Source organism: Leuciscus leuciscus (assembly GCF_965113295.1).
Source record: "Leuciscus leuciscus genome assembly, chromosome: 1".
In the NCBI taxonomy this organism is placed as follows: Eukaryota; Metazoa; Chordata; class Actinopteri; order Cypriniformes; family Leuciscidae; genus Leuciscus; species Leuciscus leuciscus.
The window spans coordinates 77,942,029-77,960,195 of record NC_138725.1 but is presented as its reverse complement, the minus strand read 5'-3'; the positions used below and the strand labels follow the sequence as shown (position 1 = coordinate 77,960,195).

The following is an 18,167-nucleotide window of genomic DNA, read 5'->3' as shown; positions in this document are numbered from 1 at the left end:
AGTCACAGGATTGGTGTTGTCTTTTACTTCTCAGTCATGAAAAAAGTAGTAATTTTTGGATAAACTGTTACCATAGTTGAATCTGCCTGTTATATCTTGTGTTTCACATTGTTTTATATTGACAAATGGTTTAGGGGACGCGCTAGGTGCTAAGAAATGTAATGTAAATATAATTATTGTCGCTGTTTATTTTCATAATGATAAAATGATACCTCAATATATAATTTCATGACGATTAAATTCCCATGCCCTTCACAACTGTGTATTGACGGCAAATGTTTATCATTAAAAAAGCAATACAGTTCCTAATTCGTATAGCGATGTGAGTGAGAATGGGTTGCATTTTTACATTTGGTAATGTTTAATTTTTTTTCCATCCCAAAATTATGTAGAGTTTAGTTTCTACCTTTCATTTCATATTTATTCTGTCTTCTTCAATATACCGCTATGAAATATAAATATAAATATATATATATATTCAAAATATGACTAAACCCACGACGACGCAGGGATCTAAGAGCCGTGAGTGGATTTGAAGTGTGAACATATTAATCAGATGAATATGAGCAGAACAGGAACTGAGCGAGAGACCAGGTGCAATCAGTGCTTAGTTTCTGACATCTGACTGTTTTTATTACGTAATAAAGCACACCTGCTCTGCTGCACACTGCCAGAAATACACACACACATGCACTAAAACACACACACTCACGGACACTTTACTAGATACACCTGTTCAACTGCTCGATAATGCAAATATTTAATCACATGGTACTGGGCCAATGCAGGTAGACATGTAGACATGATCAAGATGATCAGCTGAAGAGTTCCAGAATGAGGACGAAAGATGTTTTTAAGTACGAGTTGGTCTGAGTGTTTCAGAAACTGTAGTTTTTCAGGTGATCTACTGGGATTTTCACGCACAACCATCTCTGGAGTTTACAGAGAAGGGTCAGAGAAGGAGAAAATATCCAGTGAGTGTGTGTAAAAGTGCCTTGTTTGATGTCAAGGGTCGGAGGAGGATGAGCAGACTGGATAGAAAGGCAACAGTAACTCAAATAAGCACTCGATACTACCGAGGTCTGCAGAAGTGGAGCGTCTCTGAACACACACAACACACCAAACCTTCACGCAGAAGAGCATCTCTAAACACACACAACACACTTAAAGCATATCCAGGGTCACATATGAAGGCAAAAGAGGTCCAACCCGGGACTAGCAAGGTACCTTGTACCTAATAAAGTGGCCGGTCAGTGTATATATTCAAATACAGTAATACACCCTTCATAAGTACCAAAAAAACCAAACCAAAACCATATTTTAGCCCAAACCATCTGCATTTGCATGTCTGAGGAAACTAATGTGGCCTCACTACACAATATAGTCAAATCTGCAGACACTAATGTCTAGATGTACCTGTACAAAGGCAAATGAGTTCACAATCAATAAAACCGAACGCTCACAGCTTGTCCACCGCCAAGACAGGAGAGGTTATCGACCCGTTTCTGTTGTCCGGAAATTATACTTTAAATAATGACAATGAAGCGTATTTTAAGTCTCAGACATTATTTTTATTGAAAAATAAGTGATTATTATAATCTGACAAAACAATTATATGTTATTTAAACCGTACATAATTTAAAGTATTTGTTGCACTGGCTTTAATAATGCTAATTTAAATAATTTTCACCCAAAAAATGTTTGTATTAAAAGTAATTTGAATAAAAAATAACTCAAAAGTAATTATGTACAGCTTCTTCCCTCAAGCTACAATACTCCCACAATGCACTGTAATTAAGTCTCAGTTTGGATTTTAATAGTCAAATGCTTAAGAGTCTATGATTGGATCATTATTTTTTTTACTTTTTATACTATTTTATTTTATTTTATTTTTTTATATATTTTATTCTTAGAATTTGTATTACTATGTTTCTTGTTGTATTTGTATTTGTATATGTGCACTGGAAGCTTCAGTACCAAGAAAAATTCCTTGTGGGTGCAAGCACACTTGGCAATAAAGCTCTTTCTGATTTCTGATTCTGATTCTGATTATTGCACTAGTGATTGTTTTGTTTCTAGCATGTTATATGTATGCAATGTCTGGACTGGACCAGGAACCTACATTTATTCATTTACATTTTACATTTATTCATTTAGCTGACGCTTTTATCCAAAGCGACTTACAATTGCTAATTATGTCAGAGGTTGCACGCCTCTGGAGCAACTAGGGGTTAAAGCCTGTTTTATGCTTCTGCGTCGAATCGACGGCGTACCCCCGCGGACCCCTCTGCGTCGACGCGAACCTCGACGCGACCCCTCCGCCGTAGCTTGACGTGCACCTCCAAAAAATTGTAACTACGCGTCGCGGTGACGCAGACCGCAGGGGCTGTGATTGGTCAGATTATACATCATTTCCGGAGTAAAATATATTAAAATAGAAAACAGTCATTTTAAATTGTCATAAAATATGTTTTGTTTTATTGTTTTTTATATACTAAACACAGCCTTGGTGAGCAGAAGAGACTTCTTTTAAAAACATTAAAAATCTTACCGATCTAAAACTTTTGACCGGTAGTGTATATGTATATATTTATATATATTCTTTTCTTTTTTTGTTGTTGCTAGAAATAAACTTCAATCAATCAAATCAATGTTTGTTTTGAAAAAAAGTTTGTTGTTTATTTACAATACAATGTTCACGGGTACATCATGGATATCAAGTAATTAACCAAGTCTGCCACGGGACACTACATTATCCTGCCATGGCACCGTGGTCGAACCCATTTTGTAGCCCAACCCGGTGATCTGTTGGTTTGCACCCGAAGATAAAATCTTTAAAGTCACTGCCAGTCTCTGAGCGAGGTCAATAGGCATACTGTGTGTAGTCTGATGCTGTATTAACGGCTTTAAACGATGAACAAGATCGTCAAATCGACCTTTCGACATCCGAAAATACTTAAAGTGCATTACTTCGTCCAAGTCCCTCAGCGGTCGAACAACCGTAACAAATTCGCCAATCCTTCCCCTGTCTTCGTGCACTGGTCGTACAGACCACCTTCGCTGACGTCTTCTTTTTCTTCTACGATTAAACATTTGCAATAAAATCATTTGTTGTTCAACGTTGATTAGCTCCAGCTGCGACAACACTCTCTCTCTTTCGCTCGCCATTGTCGGAAATGAAAAAGCGGAACCGGCGCATGGAACCAAAACAAACTAGGAAAGAGATTCGCGAACCACACCACCCCCCTAGCGTTCTGGCGGTGAAATGCACCGCGATGCAACGCAACCCGACGCAGAACCATAAAACGGTCACGACGCCGTTGGAGTGACGGCGTAGCTACGCCGTGGAGTTGACGCAGAAGCATAATGAGGGCTTAAGTGTCTTGCTCAGGGACACATTGGTGTCTCACAGTGGATTCGAACCCGGGTCTCCCACACCAAAGGCATGTGTCTTGTCCATTGCGCCACCACCTACAACATTTGCTAAATAAAATAAGTTTTAGGGGTAAATGTAGTTAGTTAATAATGTTAACAAGGGAACACGTTATTTGTATCTGTGGATTTTAGGGTGTTTGTTTTCCAGAGTGTGTTATAATTCACTGCATTTGTCATGGAGTACAAAGGTCATGGGATGTTGTTTGGAAAGTACGTCTGACCTCATGAACACACAGTGCCATTGTGCCGGTGTGCAACAGCTCATAATACACTAACTGTGTCCCAGAAGTTGTGTCAGAGGCGGAGAATGTGGAGGTGGGAAAACTGGATGACAAAACTATGTTGTTTTCTCTAGAACAATCAGAAAGAAACTAGTGTCCGTTTTAAATCAATGTCGCTGATCCAGTGTGACAACATGCTATTTTTATGAAATTATGAATTTTGACGATAGATTTGGTCAAAATACCAAATATTTTGCCTATATTCTCCAATCATGTCTAATAACACTGTTCAGCTTCATTCTCGTTAGATCTTAGGACTGCAAATATACTGCAAAACTGAAAGAACGTGACCTGAATTACACATATATTAGTTAATTATGAATTGAGGATGGGAAAGAGCAGCAGTAACTATGGGTACGGAGAAGAGTGAGCTATATATAATGAGCTCACCGAGTGTAAATGTCTAGAGACGTGACGAACCTCATGAGTCCACGGGTCAAGAGAAATTAACCAAACCGTGATCCCATGCTAACCTGCTGTGAAATGTGCTTAATCACTCCTTAACAGTTAGTTAAAAGCAGCCTGTGGATTCATTTACGATGTGAGATATGCACAGGGAAACATGTTTATGGTAAAAACACTTGGCAAATAAACACAAAAAGCACAACCATAATAACACTTAGGCCAGAACATATCACGTTTTAACATGAGATTAATGTGGTAAAATCACATACAGACCTTCTTTGTCTACAGTTATATCCCTGATTTCAACTTGTGCAATGACGAGCTAACACAGTAACGCTGGTAAGTTTTGCTGACTCATGCTCTGGTGTCCTGAGTTCAACCAGAAAGAAACATGACGTAACTACAGATCCATGAAACACTGTTAAACATACCGAAAAAGACTTCAACACTAGTTCTCCTAAAATCTATACACTGAATTTTGATCTTTCTTTCTTTCTATTATGTGTATTAAAAGGGTGGTATAATGCCCCTTTTCACAAGATGTAAAATAAGTCTCTGATGTCCCCATAGTGTGTGTGTGAAGTTTTAGCTCAAAATACCCCACAGATATTTTTATATAGCATGTTAAAAATGTCACTTTTTGAGGGTGAGCAAAACGCACCGTTTTTGTGTCTGTCCCTTTAACTGCAAATCGGCTGCTGCTCCCGGCACAGGGGGCGGAGCTTCAAGACACTGTAAAACGCTCGCTCTGTCCGCATGCGCTTAAATTAACAGTAAGGATGCGTTCCTGTCACATATTTCACACATGCGCTCTTCAATAAGCCGACGGAAATCAGGTTAATGCCGGGCGAAACCTGTATATAATCTATATATAAGCATATGTATAAGCATATAATCGGGTTAAGAACGTACATGTAAATGCACTCAATAAAAATAAAGTTTTTGTGAATAATGCGGGAATTTGAATTATAAACAAGCCCGAAACACACCTCAGGACTCTTATTTTGAAATGCTCACATTTATTTCATATAATCACAGCATTTTGGAGTTAAATAAACACATTAGACCGTTGAGATGCCTGTATTTCCTTCCCCTAAAATAAAGGGATACTTTACTTCAACACTGGCATAATGGGCTTTCAATAAAGCAATTTTGTTTTTAAATCAGTAGAGAAAACAGAGAAAAATGCTCTTTAGCGAAATAGGTATGAAAACTTCAACACCCATAATGCACTGGGCATGTTGCCGTCCAAGGCCACTGCCACCAGTCTGCTATGGATACGCTTACCAGAGTCTAATACCGCCTTGCTTTAGTAGGATTACTGTCTTGTTCCCGGATGCAAGAATTCAAAGAGTAAACGTTTAGCGGGAGTGAGTTACTTTCACATCGGATAGTTACAGAAACTCAGTTACAGGAGCTAGCCAGTAGGAAAATTAGTGTTAAAAATGGCGTGTACTGGTGTTTCATATGGCATGTGTCCGGCCAGTCAACACACCAGTAGTTCCTATTGTCCTTGGTTAGACCCGACTCTGAAGTAGGAGCTAATTTAGTCCCCCAAAAGTCGTGAAAGTTACTGAACAAAATTTAAATGAGTACATTTAACTTATTTAAAATAAAATAAAAGTTAATGTACAATAAAAAAAATTATATTAACTGCAAAACTGCAGAACTTAAACCGAATAAGTTATGAATAACCTATTTGTTATTTTAGCTCTAAATGAATGGAATGAACTTAAAATATTCAAGTTACATATACTCAAACTGACTGACTAAACCAACACTAAATTATGAGTGAATATGACTCAATATAAGTTCAAAATACTCATTTGTATATGTTTTTAAACTTAAATGGTTTGAAGCAATCAGTTTGAGTTGAGTTAACTTATTGGGTTTTACAGTGTAGAACTAAAATCGTTCCCAGTTCCTGCGGTGCGAACACGGCAAAAAGTGCCGGATACTTCCGCCATTAGCGATGGGAACTTGTGCTTTTATCTCCTCCAGAATGTCTCCCCACAGACTTCAAAGTAACCGCCATCGTGAGTGCATTACTTTCAACACTTTTTGATCATTGTTATAAACTGAGGAACAGAACGCCTCATACACCAGCCTAGACGTCAAGTTTAAAACCTGGAATATTCCTTTAAATGCAAGCACATTAACACACAGTAAATGCTGAGTCAGACACACACACACACACACACACACACACATAGAGAATATTTAAGAGTTGATATGCATAATATTACAGAGCTCCGTTATGTCTCAGATCACTAAAGGGTTTCTCCATTACATTTCTCCCTCCGTCACTCCAGTGAGACGAAGACAAACTCAAACGAACAGAAAGAGGAACACTACTGATGCACTTCATGAGCTTCTGTTTCAACACGCCGTGACCTCAAACATGTGCAACTCCGTTCTGTCATCGAAAGTTCAGGACACGCTTAACTGAATTTTCACACGACTCTTTAGCATACAATTTAACAGTAATTATGGATTGTTACTAGGGATGTCAACGATTAATCGACGATCGATTAATTGTCGATAATACATTTAATCGATACAACTTATCGATCATCGATTAAGCAGGTCTTCATGCGCGTGCGCGCTGCTCAACCGCGAAACATGTAAAGCGAGCGCGCCGGAGTTATGTTTGGGACCATTTTACATCTTCATCATGACTATAAGTTTGCATGTGCATTCGCAGCCTTTTGTTTTGTGCAAATGTAAGTTGTAATACTGTTTATTTTCTGTAGGCCTATCTATATCTGATTGATCTCATATTGGATGCATTTGGTTAAGAATTAACTCTGTAGTAAAGCGTCAGCTTCAGCGTGCACAGCTCAAACGGTAGTGCACGACTAATAATGACTATTGGGACTGTAATATTACATAACATTATAAAGAGAACAATATTGTAATAAAACATTGTGAATTATTTGGGTTTAGTTGCCGTGTCGCGTTGCTCCAGGAAGACCGCGTCCACAACATAGTTCTGAATGAATGGCACGTAACTTAGTTCAAGTTCACTTGTGCATGAATTTGCGTCATTTTGTGCAGATATAATTTGTAATATGTTTATTTTGAATATATCTGATTAATCTCATATAGGATGCGTTTCTTTTAGATAAATAACGTGCTAGCAAAGTGCTCCAGTTTAACGGTAGCAGATTCATTCAGCGCGTGCAGTTGTTCCAGGAAGAGCGCGTCCACAACAGTCACACATTCTAAGCGCATATGAGGCGGCGTTGGTGACACGTTGTATTTAGTAGTTATATTTGATTATTAAATAATTAATTTAATTATCAATCACATCGAAACATTTTACAATCCTACTAGCCCTCTATTTATATTTAAAACCATTCTAATTGATTTGGTGAGGAACATAGCGTTTTGAGCAGCATTTGCAGACCCTGTCATGCTGTCATAGCCACTGCAGTAGACGCATATCGCAGTATTAAGGCTAACGATTAATCGATTAATTGATCGTTAATTTAAACGACGATCGATCATGGGAATTTGTGAAAATTGACATCCCTAATTGTTACCAAAAAAAATTATAAAAATATATAGTTGCAAGCAGCAATCACTACTCAGTGGCTCCAGATGCATTCTGGGTACATGCATTTATTAAGCCACTAAATACTACTAAGTCTTTCTAAGACACTTTCTGCTGCCAGATGTTTGTGGCCTATAACTGTAAGCCACAGGACCAATCAGATCTAAATCTGACAATGCTCAATATTTAAACTCTTCCTGTAGCCTTTTTCTTATTTCTTCTTCTTTTTTTTTATAACCATAAATATAATCCTTAACCATGGCAACACTGTTCAAGAAATCAAAAATCTTTGATGTCTTGGCTTAATGTCACATGAATCCACTTTGGAGGCCTATTTAAAAATTCAGATCCTGCTTTTTTCACACAAAAAATGACATTCAATCCAAAATGGCCGACTTGGGCTTAGCTAACGTCATTTTGACAGTTGTTTGTCTTGATAAAATCAATATATATGTCGTAATTACCGTAATTACGAGAAAGCAACCCTTGACATTCTCTACTCTGATTCGTTCACGTTCTCTGACTCACAATTATGGGTTTCTATGGCAACACTATCAACACCAATATGAATCTGCAGCGGTCAGGTGGTACAAGTCGAAGCTCTCGGATAATTATGGGTTTACACGTTGTAATTATGAGATGTACAAGGACCGTTTTTAAGTAGAAAACGTGTAATTACGGTATTTACGAAATGGCGTGAACAAACCACAAATACCGACTTTTGGGACACTATCACATTAGTCAAAAGGTGAGTGATACAGAAGCTACAGTTTATTTTACTCTATGAAGTAATGAAGTAATTTTACTCATGAATGTAAAGACCGGATCAATTCCCTAAAGGTGCCTGAAATCAATACAAGTTCACAATCACAATTTTAGCACTTATGTCGAGACCTCGGCCACATTCAGTCTCCAGTCTGAGTATGGTGTCATGGATCACACAACAAACATCACTACATTACTGTTTCATATTTACAGTATATCATCATTATTACGGATGATGACAATTTCATGCATCACACCACACACACACACACACACTTCACAATTGCCAAAACATGGTAAATGCTTTGTTGATACTCCATCATAAAATGCAGCAGCTGTATATATGATGATCATACAGAAAAATCACACACACACACACACGCACACGCACACGCACAAAAAAGAATCACAAATGAAATCTCTTTAATCCCTATTATGCTTTCCCGGATGTTACCTTTCATGCAGTGTGTAATACAGCTGTTTATAAATGTACAAGATCAGAGTGCAGATAAAAGTTATTGTCTCCCGAAAGAAAGAATAGACCAATCACAACAGACTGGGTCATTGACCAATCACAACAGAGTAGACCAATCACAACAGACTGGGTCATTGACCAATCACAACAAACTGGACCATCTGACCAATCAGAGCAGAGGAGACCATTCACAACAGACTGGGCCATCTGACCAATCAGAGCAGAGTAGACCAATCACAACAAACTGGGTCATCTGACCAATCAGAGCAGAGAAAGGGGGAATCTTGGAATGCACCAACGACACTGTGAGAAAAGAGCAGATGCTACAATGTATTCAATTATGAGAATTTTTTTTTTCTTTTTTTTTTTTTTTCTTGGATGCATGTAAGTAGGACACTCCAAAACAAAATTAGAAATCTTTCAAAAATAGTATTATGGAGAACATTAAAGTTTCTCCTAGACAGAAATGGAATTAAATAGTTCACCCAAAAGTATAAACTCTGTCATCTCTTTCTCACCCTCATGTTGTTCCAGATTTCTTCCTTCAGCGAAACATAAAAAGTATTATGAAAGTTGAAACTCACAACGTCAAACATCATCTCACAGCGATCATGTGCCCATCTCACGGCATTCGAGGTTTCTGCCACAACATGTGATGTAGTTTGGGAATGAGAGCATTGATCAATGCATTGATTTGAGAGTTAAATATTGAACTGCTTATCATAATAAAATGTGTTGCTTCACAAGAGTCGAGGCATATATGGATTCATTTCATGCTACATTTCTGTCCTTTTTGGAGCTTGAAACGGTTTGGATCCCTTTGACTTTTATAATACAGACAAAACCAGCTGAAAAACATTCTTCAAATTATTATCTTCTGTGTTGAGGAAAGAATGTCACACACGTTTGGAACGACACTAACTGATGAGGCTATGTTTACATGACAACGATATGCTTAAAACTGAGAAGTTTTTCCTCTGAGTTTTCCGCGTACGGACGACACCATTGTCAAAACGATCCCCGTTCAACACAGATCCGCGAAAACGGCTAAAAACGCTGTATTCTCCTGCCAGGCCAGTAGATGGCGATGAAACACTGTAGACTGAGCACGTAATACGCATGTGCATGACGTCATCGTCTTCAGAGGTTCACGATTTTGTCGTTTTACATGGAGACCGTTTTGCACAAAAGTGTGTGTGTTCAGGCGCCCAAAACACCGTTATCGTGTAAATGAACGTCCAAAACGCATAATTTCTAGTTGAAAGCGGTGTGGTGTAAACAGCCCTCTAAGTCTACAGGTTTTCTTTCTGCACTGCCAGAGAAAGACTGCAATGATCTCAGGTTTCTCCTCTAGAGGTGCTCAGATTTATCTGCAATCAAACGTCAGACGTCTCAACACAAACTCTAACGTTTCTCATCAAACTCTCCCGAGAACAGGTGATCGGACCCACTGTACTCTTATCATGTCCACAACTGACTCGATGACTATTCGTTTAATAATGTTGGGTTAAAAATGACCCAACGAGTAACCCAACTATGGGGTGGTTTAGCACCTTCCCAAAGACCTCTTTGACCTTCCCAGCTGTCTGTGGGATATTTAACCCAACAGCTGGGTTATTACTAGAAATGTTTAAAATGACCCAACAGATAACATAATGAACCAACATGCTACATTTTAATGCTACATTCAATGCTACATTTCATAAACATTTGTTAACAAACAAGTATTCATTACTTCAATGAGCTTATTGTTTCTGCATTCAATTATTACATTGTTTAAATTAATAAATTTTAAATAAATTTTGTATATACATTTCTGAAATACATAACTTACACAGTTTCCTCTGATAACAGATCACTCTAAATTGTAATGTGGACTCGCTATTCAATAATAGTAAAAGCGCTATTCAATGAGTATATACGACCCTATACAATTGAAATGAATGATAAGCGTAACCCAATGGTTGGGTTAAAAAAAATAACCCAACGTTTTTTACAGTGTAGAAGTATCCTGAGCTATAAAAGAGTGAGCGTTTCTCATCAAACTCTCCCAAGAGCAAGCGATCGGACCCACTGTGTGTCCACAACTGACTCGATAACTATTCACTTAATAATGTTGGGTTAAAGATGACCCAAGAGTAACCCAAACGCAGGTTATAACGTGTGCTTTAGTCCTGTCACTCAACACTAACACACACACACACACACACACACACACGTGTGCTCATGCAGCTCTAATGAGACACACACTTTTGCACACAGCAAATAAAGGTGCACTTCTGAATGTGTGTGTGTGTGTGTGTGTGTGTGAGACAGCATAATATCAGTCTCTGTGAAATGAACTCTATTCTTAGCTTTATCAACACTATATTGTTCCTTTTGAATCTATTCTGAATTGAACATGAACTGAATGGGAAAGATCGAGAGGGAAACATGGTTTTCTTTTCTTTTACGTAGTAACTGGTTTTAAAAGCAACAAGTATTGTGAACTGTGAACTTTAGCAATACAATACTTCCTCTCTGTGTTATCATGAACATGACCATGTAATATATGACGGCTTTTATAATTTCACTGTCACGCTCATGTTAAGACTTTAAGACCCATAAGACTTTAATTGTACAATCTTTAAAACACAAATTAAGATATTTTTAATAAGCACATGAGAGCATCAGTGTGTGTGTGTGCGCTTTATGTATGCGTGTCGATCATTGTTCAGATGTAAATAACCTTTCTGGATCTTTTAAGTTTTAATGAAGGGACAGAAACGTCCCAGGTGTCATTCAAATATCTTAATTTGTGCTTCGAACGAAGAATAACCAAAGTTTTTTGGGTTTGGAACAACATGGTGGAGAATAAATGATGACAGACTTCTCTTTTTTATTTATTTTTGGGTGAAACGTCACTTTAAATCTTATTGCTTCAGTAAAGAAAATGTTTTCTTTTCTTTTTTCCTTCACAATTGAGCTTATTTTAATAGTAAATATACTTCTGTCATGAGTGTTTTGGCACGGTTATGGATATTACAATGTTGCTATGCTTGGTGGAATAGATTCTGATGAACTTTGCATGAATTAATCATATACGTAAAGTGCATAAAGTTCCTCTGACTCAATAAAATAATCTAAAACTCAACTTTGCTTTAATTTCCACTCACCTTGATTACTGTAATTCTCTTTTCACCTGCAACACCAATTTTAATATCTCTGGATTGGCTTACAGTTAAATTCATAATTCGGTTTAAGATTCTTGTGATTGTGTCGGTCGAGCTCCTGTTTATATAAAGAGTTGTTGCAACATTATAATTCCAGCAGGAATCTTGTTTGCCGGCCCTCGCTCTCCCTTTGGATTTAAGATCTGGGGACACTTTTAATAAGTAGCTAAAAGAAAACACACTTGCTTAAACTTGCTCATTTCTATCTGATTGTCTGTTAATAATGTCTGTCACTCTTATTTTGATTACCTTTTAATTAGTACTGGGCAATGATTAATCGCGATCCAAAATAAAAGTCTGTGTTTACATAATGTACTGAGTATAAATATTTTGTATACAAACAAATATTTTATATATATTTTATATATGAATAACACATTTTTCATAAATATACACATGCGTGAGTGTGTATTTATTTATACAAAATAATTATACAACACCGTACACACACATATATTATGTAAACACAAACTTTTATTTTGGATTTCGATTAATCGTTACTTTAAGTTTTTATATTCGGATGTAAAGCACTTAGTTTGCTCTGGAAAAATGCTATAGAAATAAAAATGACTTACCTAAGAATCACACACAAACAATAAGTATTGAAACGGGTAAATATAATAACCAGTTATCCGTGTTTACAACGCAAAACAACAGACATTTTCTATTTTTAGAGCAGCGAGAATGATAATGAGTGTGAACACACTTCTCTAAGGTCTACACTGAAAATCCCTTTCACTTTTAGTTCGTTAATCTGCTTATTGTTTAGAAAAGTAGGATATTATGGAAGAAACATCTTTGTCTGCTGTTTTTGATTAATAATGGACGTCTGAGAGCGAGTCACACACACTTTTACTGTAACGTTAACAATCACTGTGGTTTCTATGGTATTTTAGTCCTGAATATGATTCACTTAGCCAAAAATTGTATGTTATGAAATCACTAATAAAGTAACGTTACCATAGTAGCCTACTATGGATATGCTACCATGTTGATAAACCATATTCAGGAGATGTATAACGTGCTAATACAACGTTTCTGCTCACACAACTTAATAATTACAAGGTAGGACACGTACCTCCTATAATCTTTGAAGTATCATGGTTTATGAAAATGGTAATTATGCCGTATTACCTCCTGGCACTCTCTGTAAGTCATCTAACAGCTGTCAGTCAGTTTCCGACGCGTGTTAATCGCACGCGACGCATCAACAGATGATGACACTCACAGGTCATCAGTGAAGATTCACGGTTGCTATGATACTCGACTGTCTCGAGACAGAGATGCGGCTTAGCAACGACACACAGATGAGGATGAGGATGATGATGGGCGTGTAGGGCGCGATCTCTTACCATTACACTTCTTCATTATCCTGCCGAAACTACACGCAGAAGAATCCCATCCAACACGTTGTAAACTCGATGCGATCGATCCCGCTCGTGGCGGCGATCATGTCTGAGTTTCTAATGTTTATAATCCAGTGACAGCCGCACATCACAGGGAAGCGGAGCGAAAATAAACCTCACAGACCCCCAGACGAGAGCAATCGAACGATGATCCGCGGGAGATCGAGATACACGTCTGCGTTCACTCACTCGGTGCTGGATTAAAATGTCTGCTGGAAGGGCGTATGTTTGTTTTGGTGAGACTGGACGAACGAAAGGGCAGAGCGCCCCTTGCTGGATGTGTTATTATATTATATTATATTATATTATATTATATTATATTATATTATATTATATTATATTATATTATATTATATTATATTATATTATATTATATTATCTGTAAACACTCTAATTCCCATCATGTCCAGTCTCTTCGTCGCCTTTTAAACCCTCATCATCCTCTTTTAACTCTCTCACATGTCTCCTTATTTGAACAGGAACATGTTAAACTTTCTTAAAAGCATTAGGATGGTATGATGAAGCTTAATGTAGCTAATTAAACCAACTCATAGCATCTAAATAAACTTCTTCATCACGTATGACATGCAATCTTTGGAGACCTGAGATTTATTATTTATTAAAACACGCTGAACACATCACAACATATAGGCTATAACCTCAAAGTTTAAAATGATAAGACTAAGATGAGAGGAGTTGTTGATATATTCAGTAGTTTGCTTTCTTTCGAGGAGGTGAAGAAGAAGAAGAACAGATTTGAAGACTGTATGTAATAAATCAGCTCCATCTAGTGATCACTGGTAATATAACACAATATTTGAGGAAAAGCTGGAAAGCTTCGGGACGCTGAATTAATGAACTAAAACTAAACTAACAATAAAAGGAGTTAATATAATGTGTGAATAATAGTTTATTTCACTAAACTCAAATACAGACTCAATTATTATTATTATTTAATTATTACAACATTTTGTTTGTCAAAATAGCAATTTGGTATATTTTTCAATCATTTTGTGTTCGCACGGGTTAAACTGAACTGAAAGTCATTCGCTCATAAGCTAAACATTTTGAATAGGTACAGATGTGCTTTCTTTACGATACTGACTTGATCTACTTATTATAGTATTTCATCTCTTGTGTTTAGATAGTAGCCTATTTCATATTTCACTGTGATGAAATCAAATCATGTGACTTGAACTGAGAACTGAGTGAGCAAACAAACCTGCTGTCGTGTGTGTGTGTGTGTGTGTGTGTGTCTGAGAGAGAGAGAGACCTACACACATTAATATAATGTTCAATTTATAAGTTCAGTTGTTACATAATTTCTGTATTATAATCTTTATTTATTATTATTATTCCCTATTTTGTCCCTATTGTGTGTGTGTGTGTGTGTGTGTGTGTGTGTGTGTGTGTGTGTGTGTGTGTGTGTGAGAGAGAGAGAGAGAGCGAAAGAGAGAGAGAGAGAGAGAGAGAGAGAGAGAGAGAGCGAAAGAGAGAGAGAGAGAGAGAGTCTGTGTGTGTGTGTGTGTGTGTGTGTGAGAGAGAGAGAGAGAGAGAGCGAAAGAGAGAGAGAGAGAGAGAGAGAGAGAGAGAGAGAGTGTGTGTGTGTGTGTGTGTGCGTGCGTGCGTGCGTGCGTGCGTGTGTGTGTGTGTGTGTGTGTTAATAACTGATGTTTTCCTGTTTCCAGCAGCTCAGTGTCTCCCAGAAGACATTTATCCGTGATCGAGATCAAAGTCTCAGAGACTCCCGCTGAAAGCTGAACTATGATAATAATAAACTTCACACTTTAGTCACAAACTCCTCAGTGAACTAATAACTCACGAGTAGAGAGAGACACCTCTATCACCTGCTCAAACATCTTTATGTGTATGGAGGAGTCATAAAAGCCATGTTTTCATGACAGCTGACGTCATGAGGAATCTGACGAAGAAATGCTCAGTGTTCAGTCATGTGACACAATAACAACGTCAATAAAGAATATATATATATTTAGCACCATTAAGATTTTTTTTTTTTAATAACACTGTTTTGACTTTCTTTACAATAATGTTAATTAGTTAACATTATTTAACTACCTTAACATATACTAAGAATGAACAATACTTCTAGCATTTATTAATCTTAGTTAATATTAATTTCAACATTTATTAATACATTATTAAAATCAAAGGTTGTATTTGTTAGCATTAGTTAATGCACTGTGAACTAACATGAACAAACAATGAACAGCTGGATTTATATTAAATTAACATTAACAAAGATGAACAAATACAGTAACAAATGTATCGCTCATGGTTAGTTCATGTTAGTTAATACATTAACTAATGTTAACTAATGAACCTTATTGTAAAGTGTTACCAGAAAATCTTTTGAGAAATTAGTTTCTAATTAGTAGTTTTGTAGTAGTAAAAAAAAAAAAGAAAAAAAGTGAAACAGAAAAAAAAAAGTTAAAGAAATTTGCATTAATGAAAATGTACAATGTAAAAATTTTAGTATTCATATTTTATATATAAATATATATATATATATTCAAAACATGTTGGACTCTAAAACTGCAAGAAAATCAAAGCCAAAAATCTGAACAAGTTGTGTTTAAAATTTTAGGTTGATATCTCAAGAAATGAGCTTTCAGTGAGAGTTAGTTTGGGCGCAGTACCGATTGTTTCCACTAGGTGACAACCAGACTCCATTATCCATTTCCATATGTGCTTTGAGTGATCTGAACCATTATTTCCACAATTTTCATACAATTTATGAAGCAGACATCCTATTCAGTAGTATGGGATGTTTGGCAGATTCTGATATGAATTCAACCTCTAATAAACACATAAAATGAACACGCTGCCACATCACAAATGGTGAATCTATTCACTCTATCTTTATATTTAAAATATTTTCAGACCTTTTTTTCCCCAAAAAAAAAATAAAAAAAATTAAATGGATGTTATCTTTTGAACTCTTGGCATGAAAACCCAAACTGGGGTTTCTACCATTCTTTCATGATTGTTCGTGTCCATCGCTATTTCAAAATAAAGGTCTGAACACGCCTTAGGAGTGTGAACATATTCTTGTTGCAAATTGATAAATTACGGCTCCTCTGAAATTTATTTTGAAAATCATAGTTGGAATTACAGATTGTAAGCTTTCAAATTCTATATGTTTTGTCTAGATTAGTTTAGGTTTAGTATAGGATATTACTGTTTTGAATATGTAATGTCTGTGGGCCCACCGGGGTTATGGTATATTAAACCATTTTCTTTTTCTAAATTACAGAAATGAATGATTTTTTATTTATTTATCAGCATATATAACAAATAATACCATGACAAAAGTACTTATAGGAATGAGAAAGTACTTATACAAAATGTAAATGAAAATATTTGTGTGTGTGTGTGTGTGTGTGTGTGTTATAGTTATAAGAATTGGCAGGTAAATGTGTCATGGAAGTAATTTCACAATGCAAACAACGGTAGGAGTCGTAATAAGAAAAAAATATTTCGGTATAACACTTTATTTTACAGTGTCCATGTTACATATGTAACGTCTATCGTAGTAATAACAGTAAATTATGCATAATTACATGCAACTAACCCTCAAACTAATCCTACCCTAACCCTATAGTAAGTAAATGTATTAATTAATATTACTCAGTACTTAAATATATAATTACACTGTAACTACGTCACCTTAAAATAAAGGGTTATACTTAGTGTCATTGTTTAACAATTGTCATTAACGCTAACAGGATTAGGGTTTGGTTGAGGGTTAGTTGCATGTAATTATGCCTAATTTACTGTTATTACTATGGTAAGTACATATGCAACAAGGGCTCTATAAAATGAAGTGTTACCAAATAAAGTGTATATAACCAATATTTCTTATAGGCTACTTTTGATTTTGCGTTTTCTGAAACTATCCCATAAAGCCCTGCCAACTTGGTGACGTTTACTTTATGTCCAACCATCAGCTGACCGCTCACACACACACACACACACACACACACACACACACACACACACACACACACACACACACACACACACACACACACACACACACACACACACACACACACACACACACACACACACACACACACACACACACACACACACACACACACAACGCTTCAGAGCTCAAGGTTTTCAACAAGGCCTCGCTTTGTTGTTTGTAACCTTTTGATGTTAAATAAGAGCACAGGGTGGCCGACGTGCACAGAGAGAGTCAGCGCGAGAGAAAGCTTGCTTTCATAATGAATGTCAGCTCAGATAACAAAGCCCCATTTGCATATCATAATCCAGATCTTTCCTGCTCAGATCAGGTGCGCTGTGAAGGAATATTTTTCTTGGTTGCCTTTGAAAGTCTTTGATGTGCACAGCAAGAATGAATATGAAAAGGAGCTGCTATTCGATGAGGTCATGTTCTCTCTAACTCTCTTTCTCTGCCTCTTTCTTCCTCATGTTTTCCAGACGGAAACGAATATGTGCAGCGTGGATAACGCTATGTGTTAAAACCTTCATGTTGTCCGTTCTAAATTAACTGGGATATTCATGTTTCTAGTAAGTAGTTTTCTTAACGCATAGTAATCAATAACATTAATGCACTGTGAACTAACATGAACAGCTGGATTT

At 36.7% G+C, this 18,167-nt stretch overlaps 1 protein-coding gene across 3 annotated transcripts in view; it reads right to left on the bottom strand.

Annotated features, from left to right (window-relative positions):
* tex2 (testis expressed 2) overlaps window positions 1–13,683 on the bottom strand; it is a 58,396-nt gene extending 44,713 nt beyond the window's left edge. For 2 of the 3 annotated variants that reach the window (XM_082185195.1, XM_082185201.1), the window contains exon 1: window positions 13,482–13,683. The gene's annotated coding sequence lies outside the window, so the exon portion shown is untranslated. Of the gene's footprint in view, window positions 1–13,207; window positions 13,461–13,481 lie in introns of those variants that run through there. The other variant, XM_082185199.1, reaches the window with a different exon arrangement.
* Between the last annotated feature and the right edge of the window lie 4,484 nt (window positions 13,684–18,167).